Source organism: Abramis brama (assembly GCF_963993115.1).
Source record: "Abramis brama genome assembly, chromosome: 23".
NCBI lineage: Eukaryota > Metazoa > Chordata > Actinopteri > Cypriniformes > Leuciscidae > Abramis > Abramis brama.
The window spans coordinates 22,496,746-22,504,756 of NC_139985.1; the positions used below are offsets into that span (position 1 = coordinate 22,496,746).

The window sequence follows — 8,011 nt, forward strand, 5'->3', positions numbered from 1 at the left end:
GCCCTCACGTGATACCGATTGGTCGATTGATAAGCTTAAATCTGATTGGCTAAAGAGTATGACTGCTCTGTGTTATGAGTGTTATCCAAGGGGGCAGGGATTTGTATTATTTTGAAGGTACCCCCGGACGCCGCCATTGGCTAACGGAACCCCACCTGCAGTTAGCATCCCATTGACTCCCATTCATTTTGGCGTCACTTTGACAGCGAATAACTTCACATCTGAGGCGTTTAAAGACTCCATTTGTCCATTATTTATTTCTAAAGAAACACGACAATGTATAAAAGGCTTCATTACCTTGTAGCTTATGTTATGGCCCTGTAGAAGCAGTTTTTGTAAAAGTAGGCTAATGATTGCGTCATAGCCACGCGACTCTCTGTCGCACAGTAAAAAATTACCGTATGGACAGGAGGAGAAGCTCGCAGGCAATATTTTATGAGCATAGACGTCTATGAGGCAATCGGGGGGACGTAGAGTCAAGGGAGAAGCCCATATAGAGTCCATAAAAGCAACGGGGAAAAATTGTGCAACAACGTTTTGAGGAATTGGAAATAATTCGGTATGTGGCAAGTATACATGAAGTAGCCTAACATTTATCCACGATCTTTAAATAATGTATCTACTTAATTAAATAATGAAGTATGGGTAACGGGGTATTAACGGGGGATGGAGAAATTATCATGAAATTATGCAATGGAAAAAAAAAACATCTCAATGTCAATCGCGGTTAACTTTATTCCTTTATTTATTTACAGATACGCTTGAAGATGAATGTGATCCCTTTCATCCTGGTCGGAAGCCATATACAACATGTCCTATCCTACATAACCTAATGTAAAAAATAAAGAAAACCGTTTCTGTTCAAGTGTGTTTGTCCATGATTTATTAGCCAAAACTGCATGATTTAACAGCTCATCATTTTTTATAAATTGGAATATTATATGGTCAATGTATTACGTGAAGAGATGAACTGTACAATGAGTCATTTTAAGAGACTATTTAAAATTAATATTGAATGGATACGAAAATGACTCGAGGGGATAGTATATTGTATAGGCCTACTTACAGTATGGTTCCTTGGCTATAGTATTGTTTTGAATGGGTTATTATTCGGTTTAATGTAGATAGAGGGAAACGGAGAAGATGGAATTTTTTTGGTAAATGTGCTTTTTGGTAATTTTTTTTGAAAAAATTCAAATATGATTCAAATAGGAATTTTTGGAATTCAAATTAAAAAAATTAGACCCGTTTATGCACACATATGCATAAACGGGTCTAATTTTTTTAATTTGAATTCCAAAAATTCCTATTTGAATCATATTTGAATTTTGGAAGATTGTGCTGAGATTTAGGCCTACATTTAGGCTACTTATTTCTCTGTTATATATTTTATTTTGTGTGTTTTATTATAATTTATAGTTTATTATAAACGAACTAAAATTACTAAGAACAGGCTACTCACACGATTCCAATCCAAAGTAGGCTATATTTTAATGTCGATTTTAGCCACTTCTTGTGTCAGGCCTATAATGTAAAATATCATGTTCATTATTGTAATATGAATATACATTATATTATGTTTATTACATTACATTATTACTATACTATACGATTTGATTTCCAAAATAATTCATCAGAATATGCTTATCACAGGTTCTATCATAACTTCTTAATATTATGCATTAACTTTAAAGATAGCGTAGGCTACTGGCGTTAAATTTTAAAATAAAGAAATAAATACTACGCAAAATGACAAAATAATTAATCAGAATACTTACCAAAATTTGCTGCTGTTCACGTTCGCCGTCTCTGCAAGATTCGGTGGGTGATTCAGATTGATTTCTCTTGGCACAGCTTTTAGAAGACTTACAATTGTCAGACGGGTTGCTCACGTCACTTCTACGTCATCAAGCTCAGTTTGAGTCTGCGCAGTACGCTGGACCCCCAGGAAGTAAGAGTTTCTAATGGGCTTCACTTTGTCTCCGTTGAATCCAATGGGGTCGCTGTGTCCATTTCTTTTACTGTCTATGGTGTTATCAGAGAATGTCTAATTAATAGGAAGAGAATTGGCACTCTCTGCTTACTTCCGGTTTCTGGACTGGCTGCAGTAACACGTCTCTGTCCATGCGGGGGCGCTCGCAGGCGAGTGCAGAATGAATGGAGGTCTATGGCAAAATACCCCTCAAAATCCACTTTTCTCAGGATATAATTTTTTGTCTAGTAATTTGAATGTTGTATTCGAAAGGAGATGCAAAGAAATTACACATTGCTGGGTGTTAGATTTTTTAGAGTCACTTATTTGCTTTAAAAAGTCTTTTAAAATGTCAATGACGTCATACACATCGTACGACCAGACATACAGCTTTACGGCAATCCTTCAGTCACTTTGGTGCTTTCGCGCTCTGCACTTTCTTTTCACTCGAGGCATCGACAACACAGCTGACACAGGTAAATACACGTGCTAGAAGAGTTTTTGTTTTGTTTGTTTCTGGTCCCGCTTCGGATGCCACAATGCCATCAAGCGGTATCTCTGGTCGTAATCAGTCCTTCACTGACCAATCAGCGTTCATTAGCAGAATGCTAGCGTGTTATGGGCAACAACAACTCAACCTGTAAGAAATCGAAAGGACATAAGTACTAGTTCATTCAACTTTCGACCTATAACCCATGTTGAACTTGCAAAACCTACAATAAAATCTGAGATTTCTCAACGGCAATCGGGTGAAAGATACACATTTAGCCGTATAGCCCCATAGACTCCCATTCAGTCTGCACTCGCCCGCGATCACCTCCAGTGGAATTCTAATGGAACTGCAACCAAGATCTATATAATGGGGCTAATAGGGAGTGCCAAGGCTCTCCGTAGACGGGCTCTGGTGTTATGCTGCCAGGAAAGTCAAAAACACACACACACATATCTAAGGCGATTCCTACGTGAATGACGATTTGCACATTCAAATGCAAGGATACACTCGTACATTTTAAACATTCAAAGGTTTTTGTGCACAGTTGTATATCTACGAATTGTGGTTTGCATTTGTGAAATGTATTTTATGAGTATATCATTTTATTTTGCGCATGTGAATTGCTTTTTGTGAATAATTTTTTTTTTTTCACGCACGTGGATTTTTTTTGTGTGTACGTGAATTAGGTTTCATGCATGTGAAATTGTCTATGCATTTGTGAATCATGTTTTTTGCGTGAATTATATTTGAGACTAATCTGCTTCCATATTGGTTTGTTATAAACGTCAGAGATGTAGTTATGACACTACATACATACACTTCATACATATGAATAATTATAACATACATGTTCAAGCATTCGGGATTATAGCCACGTTAATAACGTTTGTAAGAAACCAAACCGTTTGTAAATCCATCAAGATTTCAGCGAGATATGAGGATTTGTGTGCATGCTGATCACTCACCTAATGCACAGCTTCACTGTGACAAGATGGCCAAACGGTGATGCCGGAAGTGACTGCGCCATAAGACATCTAGCGTTTATATGATATCTATGTTGATTCTGACCGGAGATAGTAGACCACCCGGGTATCTTTGGAACACTTATTTCAACATACTACGATTTGGGACGTACTAATTCTATTTTCGAATACTATTTAGGACGGATAGTATGCGAATTGGGACGCACCGTATGTACTCGTGTAATAAAATTAAACTGTGGTTAAATTACTTATCTCAATCTTAATCTAAATATGCATCCTTGACTTTTGAATTCAACGCACAAGAATCCTGCAGATAATTTACATCTTCCACACTAACACAAACATGAACACTACGAGCATGACCATTCACTTTGTATGAATTAACTTTCAGAAATTAGCTGACATGAAATCTAATGTTTTCAATGTTGCAGCTGCAAGACAAAGTACAAGGCAAAAAAAATAAAATACAAGGCAAAGCTCAGAATATCACAACCTGCCCAAAAGGTACATATGCAATCTGATTTGCCTTTTCAGCAGACAGATGACAGCATGTTTATGGTTAAGAAATTGTGTTTCCCTTTCGAGAGCAGTAACTTCTACATTGCGTCAGCTGACGCTGCGGGAACTCCTCCCTTCTCCACTTTTGTTGAAATATTATGGGCTAACACCAGCTTGGAGCAGCTGGCCAATTGTCGCGAAGTATGCAAATACTGACAGGCAGTATAAAATGCATGGGCGTGACAATTACGTCAGAATCTCTTTCTTCACGCTGTCATCATTAAAGTTGCACCTGAGGACTAGTTACCTTTTCTTCCTCGCATCCGATGGCTAAACTTTGCAGGATTTGTGCGGGCCCCATCGACCCGCCCCACACCGATGAGTACTGCGCCACCTTCCTGGGCCTGGCCCACGCTGAAACGGCCTTCTTGGACTCCACGTGCGTGCACTGCGCCGACCTGCCGGTGCACACTTGAGAACCAGGAAGGGTTTTTGCTATTACGGGGTCGAGGCCCACTGCCGCCAGCGAGCCGCTGGTGGGCACCTCTCCCACCCAGAAACGACAGTGACGATGAGGCCTGGGGCCATAGTCCTCTGCCGTCGCCACGTTCCACCGGTCCTTTTTGCGGACGCGCTGGACTTGACGTGAAATGCTCCGGAAAAAAGGAGTAAGTCGAATTCCTAGGTAAGTCTAGTCGGGCCGCCGCCAGGCTGCTTCGAGGAGGAGGACTCCGTTCTTCCACGACTTCCACGAGCATGTGGTAAAGTCGTGGTCTGCACCCCAATCAGTGCGTGTCCAAAGGGACGAGGCGGAAGCCCACGGCTCTGTGCGCATGCCCCCCGTCGAGGAGACCATCGTTGTGCATCTGTGCCCGTCCGTTCGTCTCCGGCTCATCTGTCTGAAAAAAGAAAGGCTCCAATCACTCCCTCCGGCCTCTTGGTGACACCGTGTAATCAGTCACTGAGGATTTCTCTGAGGCGCAGAAGCGTGAAGGCTATGAGTCACGAATGTTGCCCCGTCGCTCGTTCCAGCCCTCGTCGAGGTCTCTCTCTTCGTCAGCACCTCATCCCGCCTAAGATCGACTGAGTAGTCTCTCTTTAATGTTACACCCTTCAAAACACAGTATGTTTCTCTGCCCGCTTATCTGCTGAGCTGTCATACTCTCATGACGCTGATGCTCAGAGCGCTGTTTGCCCTGTAACAGGGCTTTGCCGATGTATGTGAATCTCGTGGCCGCATTCCTTCAGTAGGGCCAGCTTTTTGTGTCCTTTGGTTGCTGTACTAAGGGAAAGACATGAACTGTCTCAAAACAGAGACTTTCTCACTGGATTGTGGACGCTGTCGCGCTGGCTTACGCTTGTCAGGGGAAGGTTTGTCCCCCTAACATGAGCTCATTCGACGAGGGCTGTTGCCTCTTCGTGGGCCTGGTCTAGAGTAATGTCTATCCAGGATTTATGTTTTGCTGCTGGCTGGTCTTCTCAGAACACCTTTGCCAGATTTTACAAGCTGAATGTATCGTCTGTGGCGTCTCAAGTGCTTTCGTTGAGTTAAGTTCTTTACTCATGTATTGTGAACTGTTCTAGTTGTACGCAGTGGTTACCGCTATGCTGACTCTGTGTATATGGCTACTATGTTTAATACAGCTGTCACCGCTACCGCCCTTGACACTGTTTACTTTCATGCTTGAGTGCTTATTGTGTTGTGTCTGCCCTGGATCAGTGAAGCCTTCGCTTTCATTGCGTTGTATATGCAAATTTTAATAGTCGGAGCTGATGTCTCATTGGTCTAGTTCCGCCTATCAGATGCGAGCACTCCTTGCGGCGCAGCTATTGACTGACTGTCTGTCTCTTCCGTGGCTGTGTAGCTTGGCCCCGTTTTTCCGGGCTTATCTCACTCTCACGGCGGGATTTAATATGGTTCCCGCAGCGTCAGCTAACGCAATATAGAAGTCACCGCTCTCGAAAGGGAACGTCTCCGGTTACTATCGTAACCTCGGTTCCCTGAGAGGCAGGAACGAGACATTGCGTTAGCCGCCATGTTTTCAACAAAAGTGGAGAAGGGAGGAATTCCTGCAGCATCAGCTGACGCAATGTAGATGTTACCACCTCTCATAGAACCAAGGTTACGGAACCGGAGACATTCACCTGGATGTTTAACAACAGATTTTAAAATACTTTTAATAAAGGTGAATGTCATTGTCATATTGTAGTGATTAAAAAACAAACAAACAAAAAAACAATAAACTTTAATCATCTTCAAGAAACCCTTTTCAAGCCAAGGACTTCTTGCTGGACAGAGAGTTAAAGCAGGGACCCCCTTTTAGTCTGGCCTCTAGATAGCACCATAATGTTTTTTTTTTTAAATCTAATTAAATGTAATATTATGCAATTTCTTACATTGATATGCTGTTAAAATAATTATTATTGATGAGTCATATGTTTGTACATTTACATTTACAAAGCAAAAATTTGTTCTGGTGGAAGTTAACTTAATATTGTTTTATAACAATTAGTTTAAGAAATCAAAAAATAATTGGCAGACACCTCGTGCCACAGACAAACCCCCTATAGGGTCAAGAACTCCTGTTGAAGACCCTAGGTCTATGCTGTAAATAACAAGTGAAACTATCATATTATAGTATAGTCCTGTCATTTTATGAAAAAAGGTTTAACAAATTGCAACGGAAGCAAACTCAACTGATTTTGTATCCTCAATATGTCCTGAGTAAGGAAAAAAAAAGCCCAGAAGAATCCCATTAGGGGAAAGTTTAGAAAAAGCCCCAAATATAGCCTATTCATACACCTATTCATTCTTTTTCTCACGTGAATAGGGTCAAAATTTTAACCTTTAGATATCACCATGAAAATTACTGAGTTGATTACTTACATCAAGACAAACAAAAAATGCATTACAAGTTTTTTTAAATTGTTTGTTAACATGGACAAACGGTGCATAATCTAATTACGTATGTGCTAAATTGCATAAATACCACAACAGATCTAAACATTGGGTATAGCCAGGTGAAAATGTCTTGTTGAATCTTGTTGACAAATAACAGTAAAATACTTACTGTTAAGGTCTGAATGGAACCCATTTAGGCTACCCATGAGCATTAATACATAGAGGCAGGAAGATGTACTTTAGAAACCAGCCTTTATTAATTTTTAAGAGATGGGGTTTGGGGCTGGGTCCATGGGGCTGTTTCTGGGGGACGAGTCTGAGGGAAGAACAGGAGACAATGGTAAGGAGAATGGAGAAGACAAAAGGTATGTAAAATAAAAAGTGAATCCCCAGAAACAGTCCCACAGACCCAGCCCCAAACCCCATCTCTGCAATAATAATTAATAAAGGCTGGTTTCTAAAGTAGCCTACTTCTTCCTGCCTCTATGTATTAATGTTCATGGGTAGCCTAGATGGGTTCCATTCAGACCTTAACAGTAAGTATTTTACTGTTATTTGTCAACAAGATTCAAAAAGACATTTTCGCCTGGCTATACCCAATGTTTAGATCTGTTGTGGTATTTAGGCAAATTGGCACATTAGATTATGCACCATTTGTCCATGTTAACAAAACATTTAAAAAAACTTGTAATACATTTTTTGTCTTGATGCAAGTAATCAACTCAGTAATTTTCATGGTGATATCTAAAGGTTAAAATTTTTACTCTATTCACGTGAGAAAAATAATGAATAGGTGTATGAATAGGCTATATTTGGGATTTTTCGGGGATTTTTTTTCCCTTACTCAGGACATATTGAGGATACAAAATCAGTTGAGTTTGCTTCTGTTGCAATTTGTTCAAGGTTGACCCCCCATTTTGGCTTAAAATGACTGGACTAGTAGTATACGGAAGTATTAAGAACATATGTTATGTATTTCATTATGAGATTGATAATGACCAGTTTATGGTCTTGGCTTGCAGTTTGGTTCAGTAGTTTGTGAATTACCCACAGAACATTTTGTTGAAAAATAAATAAATCTGTGATATCAGCAGATCATGCATCCTCAAATTAAATTATACTACAGTTGTTGACTGGCATGTTATAAAATTGTTAATAAATGG

The 8,011-nt window shown here is 40.1% G+C and overlaps 1 long non-coding RNA gene across 1 annotated transcript; it reads left to right on the forward strand.

Moving 5' to 3' along the window:
• LOC311074515 lies at nucleotides 1-865 on the forward strand. Its single transcript, XR_014604311.1, has 2 exons — nucleotides 1-559; nucleotides 756-865. It is a non-coding gene; the product is annotated as an uncharacterized lncRNA (long non-coding RNA).
• The last annotated feature ends 7,146 nt before the right edge of the window (nucleotides 866-8,011 follow it).